Source organism: Rhinolophus sinicus, chromosome 15 (genome assembly GCF_057876585.1).
Source record: "Rhinolophus sinicus isolate RSI-liver-muscle chromosome 15, RSI-T2T, whole genome shotgun sequence".
Classification (NCBI taxonomy): Eukaryota; Metazoa; Chordata; class Mammalia; order Chiroptera; family Rhinolophidae; genus Rhinolophus; species Rhinolophus sinicus.
Genome location: NC_142515.1, coordinates 98,551,789 through 98,578,919, shown reverse-complemented (window position 1 = coordinate 98,578,919; position 27,131 = coordinate 98,551,789). Strand labels below are relative to the sequence as shown.

The window sequence follows — 27,131 nt, the reverse complement described above, 5'->3', positions numbered from 1 at the left end:
TATGTAGTTTGCTCTTAATAGAATGTGATGTTTTATTGAGACATGAATTCATTTCTCTTCTTGATGATTTAATTATATAGTCTTCCCTGTGTTTTGCATACAAAATTTCAATAAGCAGGATTTCCAGCATCATGAAAGTTCAAAATAAAGCATAAAAGCTGTGGTTAAGTTACATCAATAATAACTTTTATATGTGATACCTTTCTCCAGGATGTCTCCTTACTTTGAATAAATTAGTAAACATTCCTCTCTAAATGTGTAAAATAAATTTTATCATTAAAATTCTCTCCAGAGTTGAACAACACAGAGTTCTGACTTCCTTTTGAAATATCATGCACATTTTTATGTCTTCCTCTAGAAAAGGAGGAAGGAAATATTCCCCTAGAAAAGGAGGAGGAATTATTGTTACAGACATTTAATTCCCTACTATGAGTAAAACAGTGCTCTGGAATCATTCAGGGTGGAAGCTGGAATGAACCACGGAGATACATAATCTAGTCAAACTCCCTTCTATTGCAGATGACAAGGAGGGCCAATAAGATGAGATGATTTTCCTAAGGCTACGTCACTAGCATCAGCATTATTGCTCATAGATCTTAGAGTTCCTCTTGAAATCTTTATCAGAGATGACAGTGGTTGAAGCAAGTTTGAGAACTGCATGAAGCACAGTTGCTCATAAAGAATTGTACCCTCATAGACCCTGTCTCCCCATCCCTGGCATCCCCACATTACGGAGAGTACTGTGGTCCTTCACTGGAACGTTATGGACCCATGACAAGAAGAACAGTGTGTCTTATTCTTCAGAATACTGCCAGATATTTTATTTAGACTAATTGAATTTTTAAGTTGAATTGTGACTTACCCATCCGGCTAGTGGTTCTGGTCGTGGCTGCATAGTGGAATCACCTTGGGAGCTTCCAAAATCACTGATGCTGATTTAACCCCACAGATGCTGATGTAATTTGTCTCAGGTGTGGTCCGAGCATTAGGACTTTAAAAATATCCAGAGATGATCCGAATGTACCATGGGGGTTAAGAGCCTTTGGTCTAGTCTAGCAGCTCCCCAACTCTCCTTCACGTTCATTTTGTAGAGAAAATGAAACTTGGAGAGTTTGAGCCTTGCTCATAATCACCAGCTGGTTAATGAGAGTTAGTTTATAATTTTAATGTGGCCTTGTTTTCCTGGCTAAGAAGCAGGGCCAGTGACTGAACTTGAGATTTTCACCAGCAGGACTCCTCTAGGCTGTCAGGACATAGAAGCATCTGTCCTTGGGGCATCCAGAACGACCACACAGGAAAGCCTCCATGGTTGGATCAAGACAACTCTATGAGGTTGGCATGAATTACCCCCATTTTATAGATAATAAAATTGGTGGTCAGGTAGGTTTTCATGAGGTCGCATAGTTATTTTAGGTGCTATGGAGTTTTTGAGTAAAATCCTATTAATATTACCTCTGAAGCACATCCACATTACTTTGTTTAATCTTAGAAACAATATCCCTGAGCACTTTACACTTAATTTATTCCCAGCCTCACTTATGAATTGAAAGGAAGCATTCTTAATATAAACAGAAATGTATGAAGGGATAAACACTTTTACCCTTGTGGCCATGTATAGTTAACAAGGTTTTGTTGTTTTCCAGTGATTCATTTGTAATGACATCCGTATAAGAGGATTTTCCTTATAGTAAAATCTCATAAAAACAAACCTAAAGTCTAATGGGAAAGACTGAATTAGTATGAGTGCAATGCACGAGAGCATGTATAAAAGGAGGATGATACATAAATAATGCATTTGTAAGTCCTATTCTGAGAGTGGAAGGTAATTATGGTTTCACTGGAAAGGCTTGTTTGAGTCAGCATTGACCTATGAGCCCACTGGCATTTGGAATACTGTTGACAGAATTCCCCGTCACCACTAGATCTGAGGCTGGGGCCTGGCATTGAAGTGGGGGTGGGGTGGGGGCGGTGTAGAGGAACAAGGCCTTTGGTTGATGAGAGGGGTGAGTGCACAAAAAAGGGCCACGCTTGACTGTAATTCATGGTGACTCACGCTCTGACCTCTGAGGAGACAGTCACATATTTCACACTGTTGCTTCTAACATCTTTTTTTATTGTGAATTTAATGATTATTGAAAATGTGCCAGTCTGGGTGGGTGTAGCCACTTCTTTCACGCTCCAGTTTCCTTCCGATTGCTGGCCAAACCCAGAAACTAGTCAGCTTATTCCTCTTTCAGCCCATTCAGAAGCCCCTAGCTATCTGTTTGTTGATGGGCAGCCCCTATGTCTGCTGTGTAGGGTAACTGTCATTGGTTATAGCCTTGGCGAGTTGACAAACTGCCCATAAAATCTGCTACTCCCATCCTTTGTCTTTCTATGGTAAAGGTGAGAGAAAAAGGATGTAAGAACTGTCTGTCTCTTTCATGGATATGATTGATTTCCAGAATGTAAAAAAAAAAAAAAAAATTATTAATATACTGATATGTAAATAGGTACATAGGTAAATAATAGCTCTCTCTCAATCTGTGTGTGTGTCTGTCTGTCTGCCCCTCTTTCTCTCTCAGCAAATTAAAAAAAAAAATTGAAAGGAAATACACCAAATTGATAAATAGTTGTCTCTGGACAGCAGATGATTTTTTTTTCTCACTTGTTACTGTGCTTTCTAAACATTCTATTATAAGCCATTTTATTTATATTTAAAAAAAATATTTTCTTAAGTGTAAACCATCTTATCCCTTTGGTCTGTGGCAAACAGTCTAACTAAAGCACTGATTTATCTTAAAACCAAGAAGACGGGTTATTTAAAAAACTATGTCTTCACTGGTAAGTGAAGAAACTATATTTATAGAAAACTGGGACGGTTAAAAAGATATTGCTGACTACAAAAAGGCGACATGATGGATCCTGATGATGATGATGAAAGTGTTCTGTGTCCCTATTGATATCAGTAACCTGGAGGTGATGGTGTATCTTTCTTTGCAAGATGTTATCATTGGGAAAACTTGAGAAGAGGGTATATCGATAGAATCTCTCTGTATTATCTCTTACAACTTTTTATGAATCTACAGTGATCTCAAAATAAGTTTAGCTTTTAAAAAGCCGCTAGAAAGTATCGCTCTGCTATTTCTTAAGTGCATTAAAGACCATCACAGAGTCATTCTGGAGATGAATATTTAATATTCTCTCCTCATGATTTTGATGATAAAGTTTTTGTTGCATTGTCTTTCAATACTTCAGGACACACACACACATTTCAGAATGTCTGAACAGCTGGAAGTGTATTCTGTCAGATGAGAACATGAATCGTTGGGAGCTAAATCTCCACGGGTCTCTTGTGTTGCTGCATATCTTGTGAGCAAGGCACTGACTGCTCCTCATTGTATGCGATCTCTTCGGGGAGGTTTGTTTAGTGAACAACCTTGGGAACTAGAGTGTCTCCCTTTAGAGCAAAGGACAGTCATGCTTATTGCCCTTTAAAAAAATATTTAGATGTCCTGAAGCTCAAAATTCCTCCTTGTAACATAATCCACTGGGTATGGAAGTGTCATCTGCATCCTTATGTGTCACTCTGTGGGAATTGGGGCTCAGGGAACCCATCCCAAGATGCTGTTACTCAGGCTACTTCTCTTGCTGTAAGTTACACATTGTCCTTTGCCTCTGCTCCAAGAGTCTCATGTCTTCTACCACCATCCATGAAACTGTCCCGGGCTCACTATTGCAGTTGTAAGGAGGGTAAAATCACAGGCCCTTCGGAGTTCTTGACAGTTTTAGTGATGAGGATGGAGATGTGACTTTCTGGAATAGAAAGGATGAGGGCCTCGTAAACTAATAGGATTTGAAGAAGATCCATGGGAAATGGCAGGGAACATGCTGATGAAATTTTATGGCCAACGAAGTAATAAATGGTCTTCTATTTGATTTCCTACTAGTGAGGAGATGTTGAGAATTGGATTCCAGATAGATGATACGTGCAAAGACAGCTGCCCTAGTGGTGCCCTTGTGGTTGCTAACTGTGCTCCAGAGAGAGCATTGGCCTGAGCTGGCAGGCAGCCTCAGGTCCCCACTCCACGGGATGTAACAACTGGTACCAAGATGTATCCTGGGTGGGCAGAAGGGGCTTCCCCTTTCAAATCACAGTTACTGAAATCTGCCCCTACACTTAAGAAAGGAGGGAAATTCATGACTTCTATGGGCAGAAACCAGGTAGATCTTTAGAACTTGGGCTGGTTTGTGTAGTAGATGAGATCCCTTGGGACATACAATGTTTACGAGAAATGACGAGCAACAGTTGTAGTTGTGTGTCTTATGGCTCAAACCTTCCTGCCGCCCATCAGGGTAACCTTAGATCCATTTGGAGACTAGGGTGAAAGGTCTCAGAGTTTTGTTTTTCTTTACAGTGGGTCTTGGCTGCTCTAGAGAAGCATTAACCATCTCAGGGAGGTTCCCCTGAGACAAACTTGCTCCCACAGAAAACCATAGATGAGGCACTGACTCATCTATGGGGTTTCTATGGGAGCTAGTTTGTCTCAGGGGAACCTCTGAGGGCTCTTAGTGCCCTGGATTTTGGCATATTTAAAATGCTGATGAAGGTGATCAAGTGAAGAATGAGAATCTGACTCAAAGATATATACATTCTTGTGGTCAGTCTTGCCACCCTGAAGAATGCGTCTGACCGTGATATGGAAACAAGATGAGAACATGAGATGCTGTCTGAGTAATAGGCTAACAGTTGTCCCAGATTATGGTGACCTCCTCAAAGAAGGTCGCAACTGTGTGAGCCATGCTTGAGTCAGCAGAAGTCACAAGCCCCATGACCCTAGGAAACAATGTGTCTGTGGCGGTGGCTGCAGAAGCAAGGGCTCCCAAGGCTGAAATAAATAGTATCAGCTATGAGGATGTCACCACCCGATACAAAGCACTGTGAGGGCCAGGAACGATGGAAGTGCCTTGGGCACAGCCATGAGCCACTGCTCTACTATTTGAAACTGACAGTAAATGAAAAGCCTTGTTTAATGCATGGGCCACTGTATTCATCTGCTCAGGCTGGCGTAACAAAATACCACGCATGACTGAGTGGCTTAAGCGGCAGAAATTTATTTCTCATCGTTCTGGAGGCTGGGCTGTCCAACATCAAGGCCAGTGTGGTTTGGGTGACAGCCCTCTTCTCTGCTGGCCGCTGGATGCCTTTTCACTGTCCTCATAGGGTCGGGGGTAGGTGGGGAGAGAGAGAGATCTAGTGCTCTGTTCTCTCTCCCTCTTCTTATAAGGACACTAATCCCACCTTGGGGGGAGGGGGCTCCCCTCATGACCTCATCTATACCTAATTACCTCCCAAAGTGCCCATCTCCAGATGCCATCACATTGGGGGTTAGGGGTTCAACATAGGAATTTTGGAGAGGTACAAACATTCAGCTCCTAACAGCCACTCTCAGCTTGCATGCCTCTGATTCCTCGCTCCCACTCTACCCGCACCTCAGTCACTTAAGGAGAAAAACAGCTAAAAGGATGCTAAGGTCTCCCTGTCCACCAGGGGGTCAAAGGCGGTACTCACCTAAGTATAATAGGAATCTGGGGAGAAGGAGCGGCTTAAAATGTTATCGCTCTGTTGGACTTGGATGTTCAAGGCAATATCTTATCTGGTCCTGTGGGCGTAGGGGCTCCAATTCTCCTGATGGAACTTGGGCAATGGCGAAGGGAAGCCAAAGTGGTCTTGCGCCAGGGTTCTTTGTTTCGTTCAGCATACTGCGGTTGTGGATCCACTGCTGAATGTGCAATTGTTATTAACGTTTTAGATACTCAAATGATAAACGTTCTGAAAGTCCAGAGGGGATTCTCCTGACAGAAAAGAGCCACATTTAGAGAAGTGCTAGTGGAACACATACATTGTTCCTCAACCCGCCTCCCTGACCCTCCTGGGTGGTCCAACGGAAACAGGATAGAATTTCAGGGGACAGCAGCTTTTATTAAGAATTTAAAGGCAGCCGGGATCATAAGAGATACAGTATCTCAATATGAAATAGTCCTGCACAGCCGGTGAGAAAAGCTAACAGGAGCTGGAGATGTACAGTAGATTATTGTCAACCGAATTCAGTTGTTGGTCCCATAGCCCCAGCTGTTTGGACATTGTGACTATAATAACTGAATCCATTATGCAGACCGATGGCACATGACATGCTGTCTTGGACACTACCAGTGTCTTCTTTGCTATCCTATTGTCACCTAAGAGTCAAAAATAGTTCCCATTCACATTGTCAGGCCGCCGATACACCTCTGCAGTGTGCCTGCAGGAGTACCTCAATTTCCCTACTTCTTGCCACTAGTCAGGGGCTCAGAGTGCAGTGCAAGTGACTCTACCTGTGGTGTCGAAAGCTTTCATTCTGTAGATGGCATCCTGTTGGTTGGCAAGCCGGAAGCGTCAGTCCCAATGGCCTTGACTGTGATATTATAATATTATCATACCTCTGCCAGCAGTGAAGCTGATAAACTCTAACAAAATTTAGGAGCTGACTTGCCAAGTAAAGTTTCTTGAGATTCTGTGGGCAGATTACCATGCCATCGCCCTGGCCGTTAGGGAAAAACTGCTGTCTCTTCAGTCCTACTACCACCACTATGAAAAGGACGCCCCTAACCTTCATAGACTCTTAGGGTGTTGGAGACAGTATGTGCCTCACTGGGTGCTTGTTCCTTTGTATCAGGACGCTTTGAGTGAAGCCATCAATAAACAGACTTTATTAGAAGCTTTCCAGTGAACTGTGACACGCTCCTACTGTTGGGGCTCCACAATCCTAGGGAACCCTCTGAGCTGAAAGTCCCTGTGACTGATTGTTTTGCTGAGTGGAGCCTCTGGCAAACGGAGTTAGTCTACTCAGTCAGTCCTTGAGGTTTTGGACTTGCCACCTCCATGACATGGTAACCAGGTACACCCATTCTGAAAACCAGCTCTTAGCTCACTACTGGGCTCTTGTGGAAACTGAATGCCTGACCCATGGAGGCCTCTCCAGCCTGTTTCCATTTTGTGTTGGATCAACTTGGACTCAGCGACTCACAGTGGGAGAAGGCCCAACAAGCCTCACTTGTCAAATGGATATGACACATTCAGGAACACAGCTGCCCTGGCTCCCGTGGCATGTTGGCTTAACATGAAAAAGTGGCAGCTGGTTCTTTGGGGAAAACTTAATCTTCATTCTACCACCTGAAGCAAAGCTGCTGGCTCAGTGGGGTCCTTGATTCATCACGGTTTCTCTCCGTGCCTGGGCCTGGTACCCTGATGGTTCAGCTAAGCCAATACCTAATGGTATCCACTGAGAGGTTGTGTCTGTTTAACTTCAGCACCAGCTACGAAGAACCAAATTTTACCATTCTGCTCTGTGAGCCGACATCAAGTGCCTGGTGCATTGAGTGCCTGTTTTTAACTAGTTACTGAGTTGGCCATCCCCTATGAGGCAACTCTGACCAGAATTTGAACTCTATTCAACTTAACCTTACCAAGAAGTCTAATGGGAGCAGCAGAGAATAGCCCGGTTCTTGCAACACACTTTTCAGCAACTCTGGATGTCTTCGCACTCTCATTCTTTTTTCAGGCACCAGTCAGTCTATGTAGCAAACATATGCCACCCTACTGGTTACATGCACAAAAGGACAGGTCAGACTTACTGCTATCAGGCATTCCCTCCAATACCAAGGATTAGACTCAATTATTCTACTGCACTGGAAACCCTAATGCCAGCCAGCCATCCAGGAGGTCCTGTTTGAGGCACCGTCAACCATGGTCCTCAACTGATGTAGGTCCCATGTCCATTCCAGAGACTATAATTCTTATATGTGGAAGCCAGTCATTAGCTTGCCTCCCTCCTGAAAACAGTGATGTGCACATTAGGAATAGTCATAAAAGACCTTGAAGTGTTTGCAAAAACAAAACTTCAGCCCTGGAAAGTATTCAGATAACCACCTCACTGGCCAGGATTGTTGTGGATGAGAGAATTGCTCAAGACTTCCTCCTGTGCAACTGCTAACACATTCTTGGAGTAATGCCTCAAGCCCAGGGGATTTCCAAGGTAGACTGATGGCATGTAGGACGTGTTCAACTTGGGACTCGGGGATACGGATGCGGGTGGTTCTGTAAGCTGGCTTCATCCTGGTGCTCGGAGTGCCATTAATAGAAGCTTTAATTAAATACTGTCTGAGACTATTTAAATAGATTTGGTCTTAGCCTCTGTCAGGTTAATCAATGCAATGGCATATTCATGGGAACATTTATCAGAAACTGAAATGATTGGGTTGAAGGGGGGGGCCCCTAAAAAGTATATTGATGTCTTAGCCCTTAGAACCTGTAAATGTGGACTTATTTAGGAAAAACAGTGTCTTTGCAGATTAAGTTAAGGATCTTGAGATGCAATCAAGGATGTGGAGACGAATAACCTGGCTTATTCAGCTAGGCCCTAAATCCAGCGACCAGTATCCTTATAAGAGACACACAGAGGAGAGACACAGGTGAGGAAAGGAGCAGGCCACATGAAGGTGGAGGCAGAAATTGGAGTGATGCAGCCACAAGCTAAGGTACACGTGGACCCCACTATAAGCGGGAAGACAGGAAGGATTTAAGGGAACATGAGCTGTGACAATCTCTTGATTTCAGATTCCTGGCCTCTATATAAGAATAAATTTATGTTTTAAGTCACCCGGTTTGTGGTAACTTGTTAGGGCACTCTCAGGAAACTAATAATGGTGCTGATGAGGGTTGGATACTTTTTGGCGAAATTTTTGCAAAACTTTTTCATTTTTCTGTGTGTCTTGCAAGCAAGGCACTCACTGCCCTTTGTTCTGGATTATATTTCCAAGAAACAATCTTGAAAGACATAGTGTCTCCCTCAGGGCAAAGGGCAGGTGTGATTACTGTCCCTTATAAAAGATTCAGGCTCCCTAAACTCTGGGTTTTCCCCTGTAAGGCAATTCGCTGTGTGGTCAGGTGTCATCTGACCCTTTTCTTTCTTTCTTTCTTTCTTTCTTTCTTTCTTTCTTTCTTTCTTTCTTTCTTTCTTTCTTTCTTTCTTTCTTTCTTTCATTCTTTTTTTCTCTTTCTTTCTTTCTTTCTTTTCTTTCTTTCTTTTCTTTTTACAGTGAAAAAATTTTACATTTAGAATTAGCCAGTTGGACTCAGTTTAGATGATCCCCATTTTGTTGGCAACATCCAAAGCTTCATAGTCAGGAGCCAAACATATGCCTTCTTCTCTCCATCAGGCCTGATCAGGGTGTTGACCTTGGTCACGTCAATGTCACAGAGCTTCTTCACAGCCTGTTTGATCTGGTGCTTGTTAGCCTTTGACATCCACAAAGAGCACAAGTGTATTGTTCCGTCTTTCGCATGGCTGGCTCGGTAGTTAGGGGGACCTTGGTGATGGCACAGTGGTCAAGCTTGTTTCTCCAGGGGGCGCTCTTCCAAGGATAATTAGGCTGCCTTTGGGGCCGCAGCATCTTGGGCCTTCAGAAGGTGGGTGACATGCGCATCTTCTTATTTGTGTGACTGTGGATGCCTTTCAGGACTGCTTTCTTTGGCTTCAAAGCCTTTGCTTTGGTTTTGGCTTTGGGATGGGCAGGGGCTTCCTTCTTCACTTTCGGCACCGTCATTGTGAAAAACTCATCTGGCCCTCTTCACATCACCTGTGGGAGTTGGGGCTTAGGGGACCAGCACGCCATACTGATGCTTTGGCTACTGCTACCGTGTTTCCCCAAAAATAAGACCGGGTCTTATATTAATTTTTTGCTCCAAAAGACACATTAGGGCTTATGTTCAGGGGATGTCATCCTGAAAAATCATGCTAGGGCTTGTTTTCCGGTTAGGTCTTATTTTCCGGTTTCCCTTATTAGGGAAACATGGTATTACTTTGTGTTATAAATTGTCTGTTGTCTCTAACCTCTCATATCTTCTACCAGCATCCAGGAAACTGGCAGATTAACTTGTTAGTTTGAATGTAGGTTAAACCTCAGCCTCTTCACAGTTACTGACAGGTAGTATTCTTAAATCTTCCGTAATGAGTCTGTGAGTACCACTTTAGCTCTGTCCCCACACTGTGTAAGTGCCTGATTTAATTCTATCGCTCCTTACAATTCTCTAAAATTATGTGAACATTTTTGTCAAAGACGCACGTAAATTCTGAAGATGTTGACTTAGTATATTTTCATCGGGGAAGGGAGTAAAGAGGAGGGAAATTTTTGCTTTTGAAAATCTGCTGAGTCAAGGAGTGAAGACTGATGAACGTATGAGCATGAACACATTTTATTATCCTTACAAAGTCATATGTAGTCCAGAATGCTTTAGTTAACATATATCATCTCTACTTGTCACCTCAAATTAGGTAGTTAATTTGTTGACAGCTTTTCTTCAGGCAAGAGACACATTTCACTCCCCGTCCGTGCCCACTCCTCTTCCCCTCCACTCCCACCCCACCGGCCCCAGAGAGCTGAGGTAAAGACTCGTATTGATGCATGTTGAACTTTATGAAATGACTAATTGGTGCCATTTGTGGGTCTATGTTGTAAATGCATCATATCAACAATCCTGTCATCATTCAAAACGAGGCAGGAGAAAGGAATAGGAAGAATGTTTCAGTTAACAAGCCTAAGCCGGCCAGGGCAGGCTGTAGGCAAAGTCACGGAACTGTTTGAGCTTGTCTCTAGCACCACCCACCCCTTTGCTCCTGCTAGCACTTTCACCAGGACCTTCCTGCTATCTCCCAGCTGCCTCAGGCTGTTGTCTGTGGTGCCCCCTCCCTGACATGCCATCAGAACGTACCTGCCCAAGAATTTCCAAATTATCCCTGTTGCAAACTAACAGCACCCCATTCATCCTTGTTTGCTTTCCAATTAAATCACTCACAGAGAGCAGAGAGCCCAGGAGACCCAAGTGGGCGACACTGTAGACTGAAAGCCATCTGCTGAACCCCGGGAAACTGTGTCTTTGATGGGTAGAATTGAGCAGTTGATTTCTGTGTTGTGTACACTCTGCGTTTTACTTTGAAGAAATAGGGGAGTGGCCATGACGAAGTGGGGGAAGGTTCCAATCTCGCTATCATGTTCCTAGCTATGAGGTAGGAAGGGTGTGAAAACCGGAGGCCCAGACAGCTACACTATGCTGTACAATTTTTTTCTCATCCACGCAAACTGTGCCACCACCTGTAGGACTTCACTCTTGACACATTCGTTCTGTGACTTCCACTCCCTCTGTGCAGCATGGCTGAGGGTGGAGGGCGTGGGCATCAGGGCCTCTGAAAGGCTCAAAAGTAGTGGGGGCGGTACTAGTGCTCATAACCCCTTCTGAAATGGAGAGACGAACCAACTTCTCAACCAACATTGACAACCATGGTATTTATCAAGACTCCTTCAGTCATGAGGGACACAAGCCCAAATCAAACTAGTTCCATTAAAAATGGATTTATTGACTCATATAATCCAAGTCCAGGGGTGGAGTACATATCAAAACCTCAAGAAACTCTAGTGATGCCAGCAAGTAACCCCCCTCTTTCTGTGTGTCTGCTGCTTCTCTCCCCTCTGCTTTTCTCTGTCAGCTTCCTACTCTCCCACCACATATGTGCATCTTACCTGTGGTGTGGGGGTCAGGGAGCTCCCGACTTCTATCATCCCTGCTCGGCAGTTCTAGAGGAGAGTGAGTGGTTTCCTTCTAAGTGCTCGTGTACAATCTCCAAGATGAGGACTTGCAATTCCAGCTTAGGTCACATACCCATTTGGGGACCACTTTCTGAACTGCGCAGGCCTGAGTCACACGCCTAATCGATTCCAGTGATAGCCTCACCATTGCTACTGGAATGAGGAAGCATAGGCTCCCCAGAGGATGCTCAGTTCTTTGGGCGGGGGGGGGGGGGGGGGGGCAGGGCTAGAGAGCCTCGCTGGGTCTCAGAATAGATGTCTGCTTCCACAGGCTCATGGTGTGGTGTGAAGAAGCTGGATGCTTCCACATCTAGACGTGTGGTGGGCAGCTCAAGTAGTTCACCACTTAATCACTCACACAGTTGGCCTGGGTTTAGTCTACTTATCTCGGGAGTTTTGGCCAATTTCTGATCACTAGTGTCTGGGGCAAGCGTCCGCTGCCAAATAACTCTGGGTCATGTGGAACTGAGTCCCTCATAAGCTTCAAAGAGACCAGGGCCCTTGAAGCACTGCTATTGATTTCTACATCTTATGCCACACCTGTTGGCAGTCATTAGGATAGGGCTGGCAAACAGTGGCATTCATTCTGCCACTCCCCACTCCCATGCTCGTAGCAGATATAACTAATGAATCAAAGCACTCTTTCCCACTGAGCCAGAAAGGGCCTCAGCGTCATTCTCAACAAAATTCCCCAGGCAGTCCCTCGCTGGTATGTGAGTTTATATTGACGTGAGACCCATTTGTTATCCCTGTGCTATGCAGTCATGAGCTAATTAATTGAATCAGCTGAGGGACGACCTATGTGAAATTCCCATTGGTAAAATTGCATATAGACAGCACCAGATTGAAAACAAGAAGTGTGGGCCTCAGCTCTTTGGCAAGTCCTGAGCATTGTGGAAAATCCTCTTTTGTAAAAACACTATGTGAAAAGTGCATACTAGAACAATATATAACTTTTCAGGCACAACAGTATAATAGATATCTAGCAGATATTTTCCAACTGTTGATATACATATTATCTTTCCAGTTTTCTTTCTCTAAGTATGAAAGAACAACAAAATACGGACCATAAATGTTTTCATAGTATGAAAAGCACGGGTCTGAAGATGCAGAGCGAATTCAAACTTTAAAGATGATTAACTATAGGAAAAATGGAAATCAACTTTGGAAAGCAGCTTCTTTGTAATCTCAAACAATTACAAGAAAATACTAACTTTACAAAATAATATGGAAGATACAAAGAAGCAACAGATTTGACTGTGTAGAAAACTGAATTTGAAATGTAAAACACAAATTTAAGAATCTTCACAAAACACAAAGGCATAAGGATGAAGAACATAAATGATCTGAATAAAAAAATTAACAAACTTCAGTTATGGATATATATATATATACACACACACACACACACAAACCTGCACTAGGTCCAGGTAGTTTTATAAATGAGATCTACCAAACGTTTAAGGAATCTTGATCATATATACACCGTTTTGGAGAATAGAGAAAAGAGAAAGTTTCCTCAACTCATGAGACTATAAAAATTCTCAATATCAAAATCAGATAACAGGAAAGGAACACAAAATTATAGGCCAATTTTACTAATAAATATAGAGTTTAAAAAAATATGAAATGTTAGTAAATCAAATTCAGCAAATGTATAAAACAAGAATACATCATGACCAATATAAGGGCATGGGATTTTTTAACATTAGAAAATCTAATATAATTCAACATACTAGCAGATTAAATAAGCCATCTCAGTAAAGCAGAACATGCACTAGATAAAATTCAGCATTCATAATTTATAAAAAGAAATTCAGTAAACTAAGATTAAAAGGGACTTTCCTTAAAATGATGAGTATCAGTCAAAAGTCTACATAACGCATGATACTTAATGTTGAAATGCTAAATGTCTCCTTTTAAAAATCAGGTACACAAATTCCAACTATCGACACATCTGTTCAATGTATTGGAGATGTTAGCTGCACAGTAAGACAAAAAAAAAACAAACAGTAGAAGAGGTAAGGCCTAGAAAGGAAGAAGTCAGCCTGTCATTATTCACTGATGATATGAGTTTCTACATAGAAAATCTGAGAATCTATAGGAAGATTTTTTTAAAATGTGTTATTAAATACTTTGTATGTTATATATTGGTTTGTGCATGTGTGTTTAGCGAATGGTTTTGAATGCCTACCCTATGCGAGGTACTGAGCTACATGCAGGGTATATAGTCGAGACTAAAAGAGATACGGACCCTGCCTTCACAACCATAACTAGTAGGAGATAAGCAGTTAAACAAAAAGGTAATAACACACTAAGTGTTATTATAGGGGGGGACTTTGAGATTGTATAATAGCAGGAGCCTCTAATCCTATTCAAAAGGAGGCAGGGGTTGGGGGTCTAATAAATTTTCCCAAAGAAATTGAAATATGAGCTGAGGTTTGACAGCTGAAAGGCAGTTAGGCAAAGAGCCTGGGAAGGGTGTTCCAGCGAGAGTGCCATTTGGAGGTGTGAGAGAGCAGAGTGTGGTGAAGAAGGTCTGTGTAGCCGGAGGTGGCAAGGCCGAGGAGACGCGTGAGCGGTGAGGTGAAGGGCCTTGGAAGCCTCGGTGAGTAGCGTGAGCATTATCCTAAGGGCAGTGGAAGCCATCCGAGGCATTTATTAAGCAGTTACCATTTTAGTAAAGTACTCTGGCTGCGATGTGCAGAATAGATGGAGAGAGGGTGTGTCAGACTGAACCTAAGGAGACTGGTTAGGGGACAGTTGCAAGAATCCAGGCAAGAGATGATGGTAGCCTATACAAGGGTAGAGGCCGGGAGCAACTGGATAGATTTGGGATATATTCAGAAGATGGGGTCATAGGACTAGGAGACCGTTGGATGCGATGTGTAATGGAGGAATGACATTCAAGTTTCTCGCTAGGCTATAGAAAAGACTAAGGGAATGCCCCAAAATGTTAAAATTAACTATTAATTGTGAATTGTTGGATGGTCTTCATTTTCTTTCTTGATATTCTGTATTTTCCTGTTTTCTATGTTTATTACTTGCAGAATCAAGAAAAGGTGATAACTATTTTCTTGTTCTAAACATCTATTCCTTAGGACTCAACTCTCTTCTAGGGAAACTATTAATCTGTGCTATTCTCCCATGTAAAATATTTTGCTTTTTATTGGTATTTCTGATGGCAATTTGTAATCCCAAAGGACTGCTTGGTTTGGAAGCTAGTAATTAATAAGAAAACATGGGGAAAGCCCAAGTTTTGCAGAAACAGGGACCTCTACTGCTTACCAGGTTAGTGGTCTTGGGAAAGTCACCTAACACCTCTGGATATACCACCAATCACACTGTCAGTGTCAAGTGTAATAATGTGTGTGAACACATTGTCCAACACCACACAGATGTTAGTAGTTACATGGCATCACCTACAGGTAAAATTCAAACGCCTTTCCTGGCACTTAGGTCTTTGAACAACTTTCCTGAAATTAACCCTCCAAGTCTATCTTCTCACACTTCACTTTTCTGTTAAGTACTCCCCATAACTATACTTCACTTTCTCAACCCCTTGTACATTACTTGAGTATTTGCAAAGACTGAGACAGCAATGCACATATTTTCAAAATCATACCTTATAGCTGAAGTGATTATATGTCCTGGTTTGCCTTTGGTCCTAGCATCTCATGCATTTTACATTTATCTTGAACTGTGTCTTTTATTGTGCTCTGCTTTAGGAACTTTAGACCTACATGGTCTGCTACATCCTGGTGAACTTTGGATTCCAACCCATGGAGCTCAGACCTAGGCTAGGACAATTGAGCTCTCTTTCAATTTGTTTACTTATCTATAAATTGGAAGTAATAATATCTACCTTGGTGATTAGAAATCATATTCATAAAGTGACTGGCACACAGTAGATGCCCAATAAATCAGTGCCATTATTCTAGAGGTGTGGTAGTATTTAGTCTGGTGATTTTGTATTTTCCAAAACAAGCAAAAATGCATTATTGTCATCAATATGACCAGCTTTTTGGTGAAGGGGAAATACAAATTTATTTTTTAAGTGATGTTTTCTGCATTCTTATATATTGTACAATTTTCTGTGCCCAGTCTGTGTAATTCTTTTACAAATTCACTGTCTGTTAATCAAAGTAACAGCCAACTATTCATCAAGACAAGAGGTTCCCCAAATTTTTAGTATTCACTGAATAAGTTATCTGAGAGACTTTCTCTTTTTACCCATTATTCCTCTCGATCCATTTTATACTTAAAATGAGGTTTTCAGACATGATGGATAAAACTCGGCAAAGCTGCCAGGGAAGGAAAGAGGGAGTGTTAACAACCAGAGGAAAATTTATCCATCAATCTTCATCACTTCCTGGCGTAGGACGACATACACTTTCAATTAACATGTCCCCTTGGGAAGTATAGAATAAAAAGAAACTACACATTGTGTAAATACACACAAAATGCTTCTTTAAAGTTATGTTAAAATTAGGTTTCACCCTTTCAAACATCCACACTGTGAACTTTCTTCCTTGGGATAAGAAAGTGTAAGTAGCAGCAATTTTCAAGTGCTTCAGAGGGCTGAGCTGAGCTGAGGCCCAGGATGCCTCACGCGCCACAGGCAGTCATCAGGGAGACGAGGACCCAGAGGCTATGCTTGACTCTCAGCAGCAGGGAAGGACCAGGGCTGGACTTCTGGGGCAGCACAGCCTTTGTCAGCTGGCCTTTGGGGAAAACAAACATTTCTTCGCCCCTTTCTATGACCAGGGAAGCCAAATTGCACTGTCCATTTTCCCTGAAATTCTGGCAAGAAATGGTATCCAGTGGGCATTCATGCAGCCTGCCTTGGCAGGAAGCAGGTCTACACATAGGACAGAACTACTCAGGAACGTGCAATGCGAGGAATAACCCAAAGAATCTGTCAGCACAGACGTGATCTCTCTTGAATAAGCAGCAGTGTTCCTGTGGATTTTCTTTCCCAGACATGTTTTAGCCTTATCTCCTGGCAAAACAATTTCTTTCTCTATCTCTGCATGGGCAGCACTGTAGAAATAAGTCAAATTAAACTAGTGATCGGGTCTCGTTAATCTTATTCTCATGTTTCTTCTGAGAGCTGTAGGTTGTCTTGCCCATAAGCGACTTGGGTAGTTTCAAGAAATTATTTCCCTTTTAATTTTTGTTTTTCTACTTTCTGATATTGTAACTTTGACATTTCAGGAAATACTTTATTTACAAACAGGAATGGCTTTCAGATGGCTTTTTTTCTCAGAAATGTCCAGAATAGGCTGCAGATTAAGATAATCAGATGTTCCGTTTCCCAGAGATGAATCTTAGGATTTTAAAGGTTTTGGGGGATTTTATAGAGAGCTTTCAAGACCTTCCAAACTATATCTTCATTGCACCTCTATTTTTAGGGTTGGGAGGGTGAAGACACTTGTCTATGAAAAATGAAATGGGATCTTTGAGAATTAGATGCCAGCGTGTCTCCGGGAGAGCACACACTCTGCGGCAGGAACACGAGCACGCCAGTCACATGTTCAGGCAATGAGTCCGACTGAGGCTGTTTGGCTGCAGTTCAAATGAGCATGCCACTGGCCTGGAGCCAGCATCGTGAGCTGCAGAAACCATTTGCACTCTGGACGGCCTGGAAAGTGCCAGAAGATCATGAAGCATGCACACGCAGGTAACCTCTGTCAGGCTCATGTACTTTCTACTTGAACTCCAGAACCACATGTTCTTTCTTTTCCCACTGAGTGAATTGAGGCGTATTCCTATTTTTCTGGGCTTCAGTTTTTAACAGAAGAATTGGCACTCTACCTATATTCCTAGACTTCACTGCAAGAGAAGCATTTGCATGGCTTTTATTCATTTATGAGCTGAAAGAAAAATAAAACCACAGGAAGTGTTTGCAGTTCCTCAGGTGAGGCAGGAAGTCGGAGGCCTGAGGAGCAAGTCCTCCGGTGTTGATATCTCTTTGTTTTACCACTTCATGAAGGGACAAAGGGGCAGGAAGATTAAAGAGCACAGGCTTTCGAGACAAAAGCAGGTCGACTGCTTATCCACTGTGTGATGTCTGGTCAGCAGTTGCTTGGTGCTCACCTGTTTCTTTGGGGTAATAACCAGCATCTCAGGTTGTGGTGAGGAGCACCCACTAACAATATTTAGCCGATGGTGGGTGGTCAGTAAATAGTAACTTCCTTGCTTTACTCCAATTTTTGACCCAGCAACTCTGGAAAACTTATTCCAGCATATTTGTTAAATATCAAATGAAAGCCAAGTAATCCTTTCTGAACCCCAGAAATGCACAAGAGCTCAAACACAATCCCATCATATGCTCAGTACTGTTAGGTGCGCTGCGGAATATTTAAAAACTCTGAAATATAAAAACACAGCTCAATACGCAAAAGACAACCTAATTATCCAGAACATAAAAAGAACTCTTACAACTCATTAACAAAAATGACCCAATGAAAATGATCCAATTGAAAAAACGGGATAAAATTTAAATAGACATTTGTCTAAAAGAGACAGCCAATCAGCACATGAAAAGATGCTCAACTTCACTGCCCATCACGGAAATGCAAACCAAAATCACAGGGAGATACCGTATCACATCCACTAGGATGGCCATAATTTAAAAAAAAAAAAAAAAAAGGCAGATAAAAACAAGTGTTGGAAAGGACGTGGATAAGCTGGTACCCTCAGACATTACTGACAGGAATATCACATGGTACAGCTACCGTGGAAAAGGGATGTGTTTCCTCAAAAGGTTAAGTATAGAGTCACCACATGACTCAGCAATCTGACTCCTAGGTAAACACTCAAGAGAAATGAAAACATGTCCACACAAAACTTTGTACATGAATCTTCATAGCAACATTATTCATAATAGTCCAACGTGGAAACAACCCAAGGGTCCATCAACTGATGAACAGATCAACAAAATGTGGTGTACCCGTATAATGGAAGACTATTTAGCAATAAAAAGGAATGAAGTGCTAATACATGCTACAACATAGATGAACCTTATACAGAGTGAAAACATACTAAGTCAAAGAGAAAGATCACACATTGTATGATTCCATTTATATAAAATTGCTATGATATATTCATCTATGGAAACAGAAAGTAGATGAGTGTTTGCCTAGGGTGGGATTTAGGGGTGTTGCTGGGCAGTGAGTGCATTAGTATCCTATGGCTGGCATAACAAAGAATCACACTGGGTGGCTTAGAAATTTATTCTCTCAGTTCTGAAAGTGAGAAGTCCAAAATCAGTGTTGGCAGGGCCATGCACGCTCTGAAGGAAGAAGGTCCTAGGAACCTAAGGAAGAATCCTTCTTCACCTCTAGCTTCTGGTAGTCTGCTTTCCTTAGTTTGTAGAAGGATCATTCCAATCTCTCGCAGTCTTCCCATGGCCTTCTCCCCTACATGTCTGTGTCTCTGCATCTAAATTTCCCTCCTCTCATAAAGACATCAGTCATACTGGATTCAGGGCCTACTCTAATCGAGTATGACATCATCTTAACTTGGTTATAGCTGCAAAAAACTTGCTTCCATATTAGGTCACATTTACAGGTTCCGGTGTCAGAACTTGAACATATCTCTTGGGAGACAATTTAACCCACAACATAGAGAAATGGGGAGTGACTGCTAACGGGGTTAGCATTTCTTTGGGGGATGATGATGTTGTAAAATTGATTGGGATGATGGTTGTCCAACTCTACGAATATACTAAAAATCATGAGTTGTATACTTTAAACAGGTGAACCGTATGGTTTGTGGATTTTATGTCGATAAAGCTATTATTAAAAAAGAAAACTATAAAGCACAGTTCCTGCCCTAGTTAATGGTCTAGTGAAGGAAACCAGTTTGTTCATGTTAAATAAGTGAACAAAAGAAGTCACTATAAAATGACATGTCAAGTCATACAATATGATGATAGATACTGGAGACTCCTAGAAAAGGAGGAGATGGATGAGAGCAGCATAATCCCAGAAATTTCAAAGAGAAGTTGTAATTCAAATGGAACCTTGACATAAGAGTAGGATTTAAAATGACTTCCCAGGGATTTAGAATGGCTTGAAATTCCCTCATTACCAAGTGCTACAGGTATTTTGTCTCCAGGTACTTACAGGGGCATCCCCTCTGCCCTGAACACCCCTTCCTCCTGCCCCGTCCCCCCCCCAGGGGCTAGCTCTGGCTACTACTCTGGGTTCCATTCAGAAGCCCAGTTCCTTGCTCTCCCCTCTCCGTACCTCCTTAGGGCAGGGTGGAAAGGGGATACTTTGCCAAAACAGAGACTTGTGTGAGTCAACTAATCCTGGGAGGGTGGTTTGCTGGTCTTTTAGGTGTTCCACTGGGACATACACCTAATCTCTGCAACTGGCAGGAAGGCAGAGTCTCTCTTGCAAGGAGCCAGGACTCTGGGAGGGACGACTGGGAGGAAGGTGTGGTAGGGAAAGGAGAGGAGAGGAAACAGAAGAGGCCCAGAGACGCCTGTGGTTCTTGTAGAGCCCTCTGGTTGCTCCTGTGTGTACTGAAAGGGACCCATTTCTCTGGGGATAGTAAACAATTGTTTTGGCATCGTTTTCTGGACTCTGTGGCTGAAGGCAGGAACTGAGTCTTGTTCACTGCAGTGTGTCCCAGCCAGCGCACACCTCCTGGAGCAGAGGGGCCCTCAATAAATATTTCACTGAATGAATATACTATTCAGTTTATTTCTAGCTCTTAGGCACTGCTTTTTGTTTTACTTAATACACCCTCTTCATACTATCTTAATTTCTGAAGAAAAAAGTCATAGGTATTTATTGTAGAACACTGCAAACATAAATCTTAATAGAGAATGATTTTCATACATTGTACAAAGGTCAAGTAAAAATGAAGTAATACATTAATTATGTTAAATAACGCTGTTAAATTGCCTAAGGCTATCATCATCATATTATGTAGGCTATTTTCTTATATTATAAATTCCCTTTTTTTCCAAGAGAATACGGGGTATTTTATAACAAATAGCATATAAAAATGGACCAGGGATTCTCAAATTTAATTGAGCATTAGAGTACCTGGGGTGTTTGTGTAATGCACATATTCCTGAGTCTCACTTCTAGAGATTCTGATGAATAGGACTGTGGAGAGGCCGAGGAATCAGCATTTTTAGTAGTTAACCTCCAGTTTCTGATGCAGGTGGTTTCTGGATCACACATTGAGAAAACCTGTCGTAGAATCCCAAAACCAAAAATCAGGATCAAAGAGAAGAAAGCATATAAAAATGGTACCTGAAAATGTCCATACAGTGTCTCTAACATTACTTAAGTTTATTTTGATGTTCTTGGCAACTCTTGCAAAAAAAAGGAAAGAGGTGATGATTTATATGGGCTCTTATTGGAAAAGTGAAAGTGTACTAGTCCCTAGGACAAAAGTATTTTCCTAATACTAGACACTAAAAATTATTTTTCATAAGTGGCCTTTACAGAATAGATGCCCAGGTTTACTCCTAGTAAAGTAATTACTCCTAGCAACGCTTGCAAGGCTGGGCACAGAAAGAGAAGATTGCTGAGTTGGAGGTTGTTATCAGTGGCTTGTTCTCAGGAATGCTGCATCAGGAGCAATGATTAAGCCACACGCAGATAAGTTCTGAGCAACAAACATTTATTTGTCATTTATTATGTGCCAGATACTTTGCTAAATGCTGGTGGAACAAAGAGTAAGAGAGAGCCCTGCTGCTAAGAGGCTGATGGCCAAGTGACACGGAAACTGGCAGAAGAAACCAAAGATTGTGAGCTGAGCAGGCAGCACACTGACAGGTGGGCAGAGCTCAAGTCCAGGCAGTGGGCCGTAGACTGTCAGGGAGCATTGTCTGACACGTGAGTGGAAATGCCACACCCACTGGAGAGAGGCAGGAAACTGCTTTTCAGTAGGGTTAGCCTTTCAGCTCACGGAACCATGGGCCTGGCCTGCCAGGAGCCCTAGCAGGTCAGAGAGCGCACCCTACGTGACGCAGTCCAGCCAGGCCTGGTTTTCCACATGAGTTCCAGATGAGGGTCTAAGAATAAACTACATGTAATCAGAATTACTCTTGTAAAATTCCTTATATTGTCCATAAAATAAGGGGTACATATATACAACATATGTAGAGCCATGTGGTATGTAATAAATAGAACACGCACAAGGAAATTTTTACTTATTGTAAGTTCCATCATTTCAGTAATTTCCCTCTTCCTACCCACTTTCCAAGCATAAATGGTTGCTTCACGTAAGTTAAAATCATGGATGTTGAGATGGCACTGACATGAATAATGTTCTCAATAGGCGTTTTCTGTTTTTGCAACAAATACAAAAACAGATTTCACGTGAGTGGTACCTACAGCCCTCTTCAATAAAATCTGAATGCTAAACATTAAAGTATAATTCAGTCAAGATGACTGTAGCATTAAGTGCTGAGGGACAGGGGTGTACAGCACAGTGTTCCGTGGGCCGCCTTGCATTAAGGTAGCATTTAGAGAGCCTAGCACTGCTGAATTCTAGATACTTCGTCCTTCCTGACAGTCCCCGAATACTGCCCCTCTGCAGTGCTCTTTGTAAGAGCTGGGTGGCAAACAGTGTAATGATTTCCTGCCCAGTAAGGGCTGAGGTACTGCTCTTCTCTCGTTCTGATTCCACTCAGTGCCTTTAGGGAAACAACAGAGGAGCGTGTAGAGATGCTGTTCCAATATGGGAGTTGTGGAGCCGAGCCTGTGTCTTTTCCGGAGTAGTAGGCTGTCCCCCATGTTCACAAAGAGGGTGGCCACACAAGTACAGACTTTTCTCAGGAACAGCTTTAGACCCACTTTCGTACTTGAATCCTCTGCCTGTTACCCTGAGATCCTGAGTTCCATTTAAAAAAGAAAAAAAGAAAAAGAAAAAAAAAGGCAGAAATAGTTCCAGTAAAAAAAAAAAAAAAAAGGGCAGAAAAAATTTCAAAGCAGATGCTACTAGCTGCCCACTGTGGACACAGAAACCCTTCAGGAGTGGATCGTCTGAGGGTGAGCAGCATGGCATAGCTCGTAAGAATAAGTCAGTGATAAAATGTGTTAGGTTTCTGAGCCCAGTCTATCTCCAACTTGCTTGCATTTCATAGTTGGGGTCTGGCCTCATGTCCACACTCTTCCTGACACCCGAACCTTGGCAGCCCATGTGTCAGGGTCCCCCCCCTTTTCAGTGTTGACAGCTCATGGTGACCTCACTTTGCTCAACAGCAGAGATAGGCTGGCTCCTTTCAAGCTAATCACCTATGGATGGAATTCCAAGACAGCATTGTCCTGAGAGCCTAAATAACAATTAAATTTCAAAGATATTTTAAGCCATCGTAGAAAAATTATGTTACTTTCATGCATTCTTAATTCAAATTTTCTGCACACAACGTTATCTTACTCTGACAGTAAAGTGGCTGTTAATTGTAATCTGGCTTATATAAGAGGTTTACTGTATTATTTAATTTGAGATTATGGCCTCCATGAGCTTTCACACTTGCATGTTTGAAATATATATACAGGAGGGTTACCTTTGAAGTCAATCTGCTGTGCCAACCCGTGGTTTGAATTTCTAGGACACCTGTTTGGAGGTACTCCTGGGGTTTTTACTGGCAAGATTCCTGGGCCAGTCCTAAGGTAGTTTTTCTTGGCATGTAATTTAATACATACATGAGACCACTCCCTCCCAACAGGGGTAGGTCTTGTCAGAGGTGATATGGGGCGGTGCTAAAGCTATAAGAATTTTTCTAAGTTGTCATCATTAGCTCAGATTTTGTAACTGGGGCATAGTTCCAGTCTACCTAAAAACAGTGAGCTTGCAATGTCCACGGATTGATCTTGCAGAAGCCCGGAGACGCCCCATTGAATTGGGTTCACGATAGAGCAGTCGGGGCTTCTGAAGCTACTAGGTAGAGGCACAAGATAGTCGGGGTTGGGGATGGCCTGTAGACCCACCTGCATTGCGCCTGAAAGGGAAAACGTGGGCATGGATTGAGTTCTGTGTGCCCTTCTCTCCCGTTTCTGACAGTAGGTCCTTTACATATTAGTTCATGGAGCCCGATGACCTATGTAAGATTCGTACCTCTTTTAGCTCAGGAAACTGAGGCTTAAGATGGTTGGTAACCTTGGGTGGTGAACACACAATGTGATATATACATGACGTATTACAGAATTGTACACCTGAAACTTTACTAACCGTTGTCACCCCAATAAACTTAAAAAAGAAAAAGATTAGTAACTTGCCTGAGGACCTTATACCTAATAGATGGCTGACAATTCAGATCCGGGACTGCCTCCACGTTACCCTATCAGCCTGTCATCCTAGGACTATTATGAGAAAATTTACAATCACTTTAATAATTCTAAGGAAGCAACCCATGGGGGGGGGGGCTTGGGGGGATGTGTTTTGTGTGTGTGGATACACAGATGCTTAGTGCTTGCTCTACAAATGCTTCCTATGCTGTTTTACTCAACTAAACTGTTGGGTATGTGAAGCAGTTCAGGCCCCGAGCTCTACTGTTTGTTCCTCTTGCCCTCTACGGCTAGATGTAAGAATCAGCCATCAAATGTGGATCACAGCGTAACATTTATATTAATAATTTTATATGGAATAAGTGATATTACATTGATAAATGGCTGAGAAGGAAACCATGTTGGAGAATGAGGCTTAGAACAGTAGTTTGTTGGGGTCTTCTGCTCCCAACTGAGATCTGGACATTTGCACCCCACTCTGTCCACTTACAGAGAGCGTCAGGCTGGCCTCAGCCTCCCCGTTACCAGAAGGGAGAGGAAGGATGGGAGAAGGAGAATGCTGCACACTGGGGACAGGAAGTGAAAGGGATGTCACAGGCTGTCTGATGACCAGCCGGCCCAAGGGAGCCACAGGCCACCCGTGACCTGCGACCTATAATCCTATCTTCCAGCAAGGCAGGGCCCAGGGCACGCCAGGCCCACGCCAGGCCCTCACTTGTTATTAGCTGTCGCCTCCCCGGCATGGGAAGGACAGCAGGTGCCCTCACTCCATGCACCCCTCTCATGGCACGGAACAGCAAATCCTGTCTGCTTTGGTAACATGAACAGGGATGATAAATGTTCTTGAGCATTTGTGCTATGCCGAGAGCATGATTGAAAACCAGAAATAAACGAGGGGCTTTGAGCCAAGACGCGGTCCTAGTGACAATCTCATTATCCGAGCAAACTTTTCATGCTCAGAAGATTTCAGAGCCTTGTGAGTGTCTACGCAGAAGCAGGTGGCATCATGGTCTCGCAGCAGTTTTTCACAGTATTTGTTTGACATATATCTATATTAGCTTGCTTTTAAATTTCTGCGAGCTATAGTGCTTTATTGGAGAGGATTGTTTTAGTTTGTATGAAATGATTCCAAGTACATTATTTACTGCTCAGTTTTCACTAACTTGCACAGTCTAAACACTATGTTGCAGCTACTACTGAATTATAGCAGCTAAAGGAATACTTTCGATTCTGTAGTTTATTTGTGTAGTGATATAATTTTCTACAGTAATTACAAACTTACATCATTCCTAATACCAAGTTGATGCTTGAGCTTATTTTTCCAATAGCACAGTATAGCTCATTCATTAGTTACAGTAGCTAATGCTGATATGGTGCTTACCACGTGCCAGGCACTGCTCTCCATACTTAACTCATTCGATCCTCTCCACACTCATCGAAGGCACCTGTTATTGTTATTAGCTTCACTTTACAGATGAGGAAATCGAGGTAAATAAACATTTTAAAAACTTTTTTGCTTTTTTATAAAAGATGGGGATATATATATTACCCCCCCCCCCACACACAGTTTTTTCCTCACTAGCCGAGAGAGAGAGAGAATGTGTATAACAGAATTTATTTCCCATATGCTTCCCATCCCCCTCACATATAGACTCCCCCATTATCAACATTCCCCACCAGAGTACTACATTTGCTACAATTGATTAACCTATATTAGACACATTATCACTCAAAGTTAAGAGTTTACATTAGGGTTCACTCTTGGTGTTGTAATTTCTATGGGTTTGAACAAATATGTAATGACATGTATGCACCATCATAGTATCATACAGAGTAGTTTCACTGCCCTAAAAATCCTCTATGTTCTGCCTGTTTCTTTCTTCTTCCTCCTAATCTCTGGTAACCGCTGATCTTTTTACTGTCTCCCTCGTTTTGTCTTTTCCAGAGTGTCATATAGTTAGAATCATGCAATACGTAACCTCTTCAGACTGGCTTCTTTCACTTACAAATTGCATTTAAGTTTCCGCCATGTCTTTTCATGGCTTGATAGCTCACTTCTTTTTTAGCACTGAGTGTGGATGTACCACAGTTTATCTGTTCAGCTACATAAGGACACCTTCGTTGCTTCCATGTTCTGGCAATTATGAGTAATGCTGCTGTAAATATTTTGTGCAGGTTTTAGTGTGGACATCATTTTTCAATATCTTTGGGTAAATATCAAGGAACATGATTGCTGGATCATGTAGTAAGAGCATGTTTAGTTTTGGAAGAAACCACCGAACTGTCTTCCAAAGTGGCTGCACCATTTTGCATTCCCACCAGCAAGGAATGAGAGTTTCTGTTGCTCCACATCCTCACCAGCACTTGGTGCTGGTGTTCTGGTGTTTTGTCTAATAGGTGTGTGGTGGTAATTCATTGTTGTTTTAATGTGCATTTCCCTTATGACACATGATGTAGAGCATCTTCTTATGTGCTATTTGCCAACTGTATATTTTCTTTGGTGAGGTGTGTGCTAAGGTGTTAGGCCCATTTTTAAAACTGGGTAGTTTTCTTATTGTTGAAGAGATCTTTATATATTTTGCATAACAGTCTTTTATCAGATATGTCTTTTGTAAATATTTTCTCCCAGTCTGTAGCTTGTTGGTCATTCTCTTGACAATGTCTTTTGAAGAACAGAAATGTTTATTTTAATGAAGTCCACCTTATTAGTGCTTTGGTGTTGTATCTAAAAGATCATCACCAAAAAAAAAAAAAAAAAAGGAAAAAAATCTTCACCAAACCCAGTCATTTGAATTTTCTATGTTATGTTTTATAGTTTTATGTGAATACATTTAGCTCTGATCCATTTTCAGTTAATTTTTTGTTAAAAGTGTGGATGTCGTTCTTCTAGTACCATTTGGTGAAAAGACAAGCTTTGCTCCATTGTATTGCCGCTGCTCCATCAAAGATCAGTTGCCTATATTTATGGAGGTCTATTTCTGCGCTGTCTATTCTGTTGATTTGTCTATTATTCCACCAAGGATTTACTATCTTAATTATTGTAGCTTTATAGTAAGTCTTTTTAGTGTCAGTCCTCTGACTTTGTTCTTTGACTTCAATTGTATTAGTTATTGTGGGTCTTTAGCTTTTTCATATAAACTTTAGAATGTTTTATATATATATATATATATATATATATATATATATATATATATATATATATATATA

General features: G+C 42.0%; 1 pseudogene; it reads right to left on the bottom strand.

Annotated features, from left to right (window-relative positions):
- Positions 1–7,890: 7,890 nt before the first annotated feature.
- Positions 7,891–11,875, bottom strand: LOC148755275 (large ribosomal subunit protein uL23 pseudogene; annotated as a pseudogene).
- Positions 11,876–27,131: the final 15,256 nt, after the last annotated feature.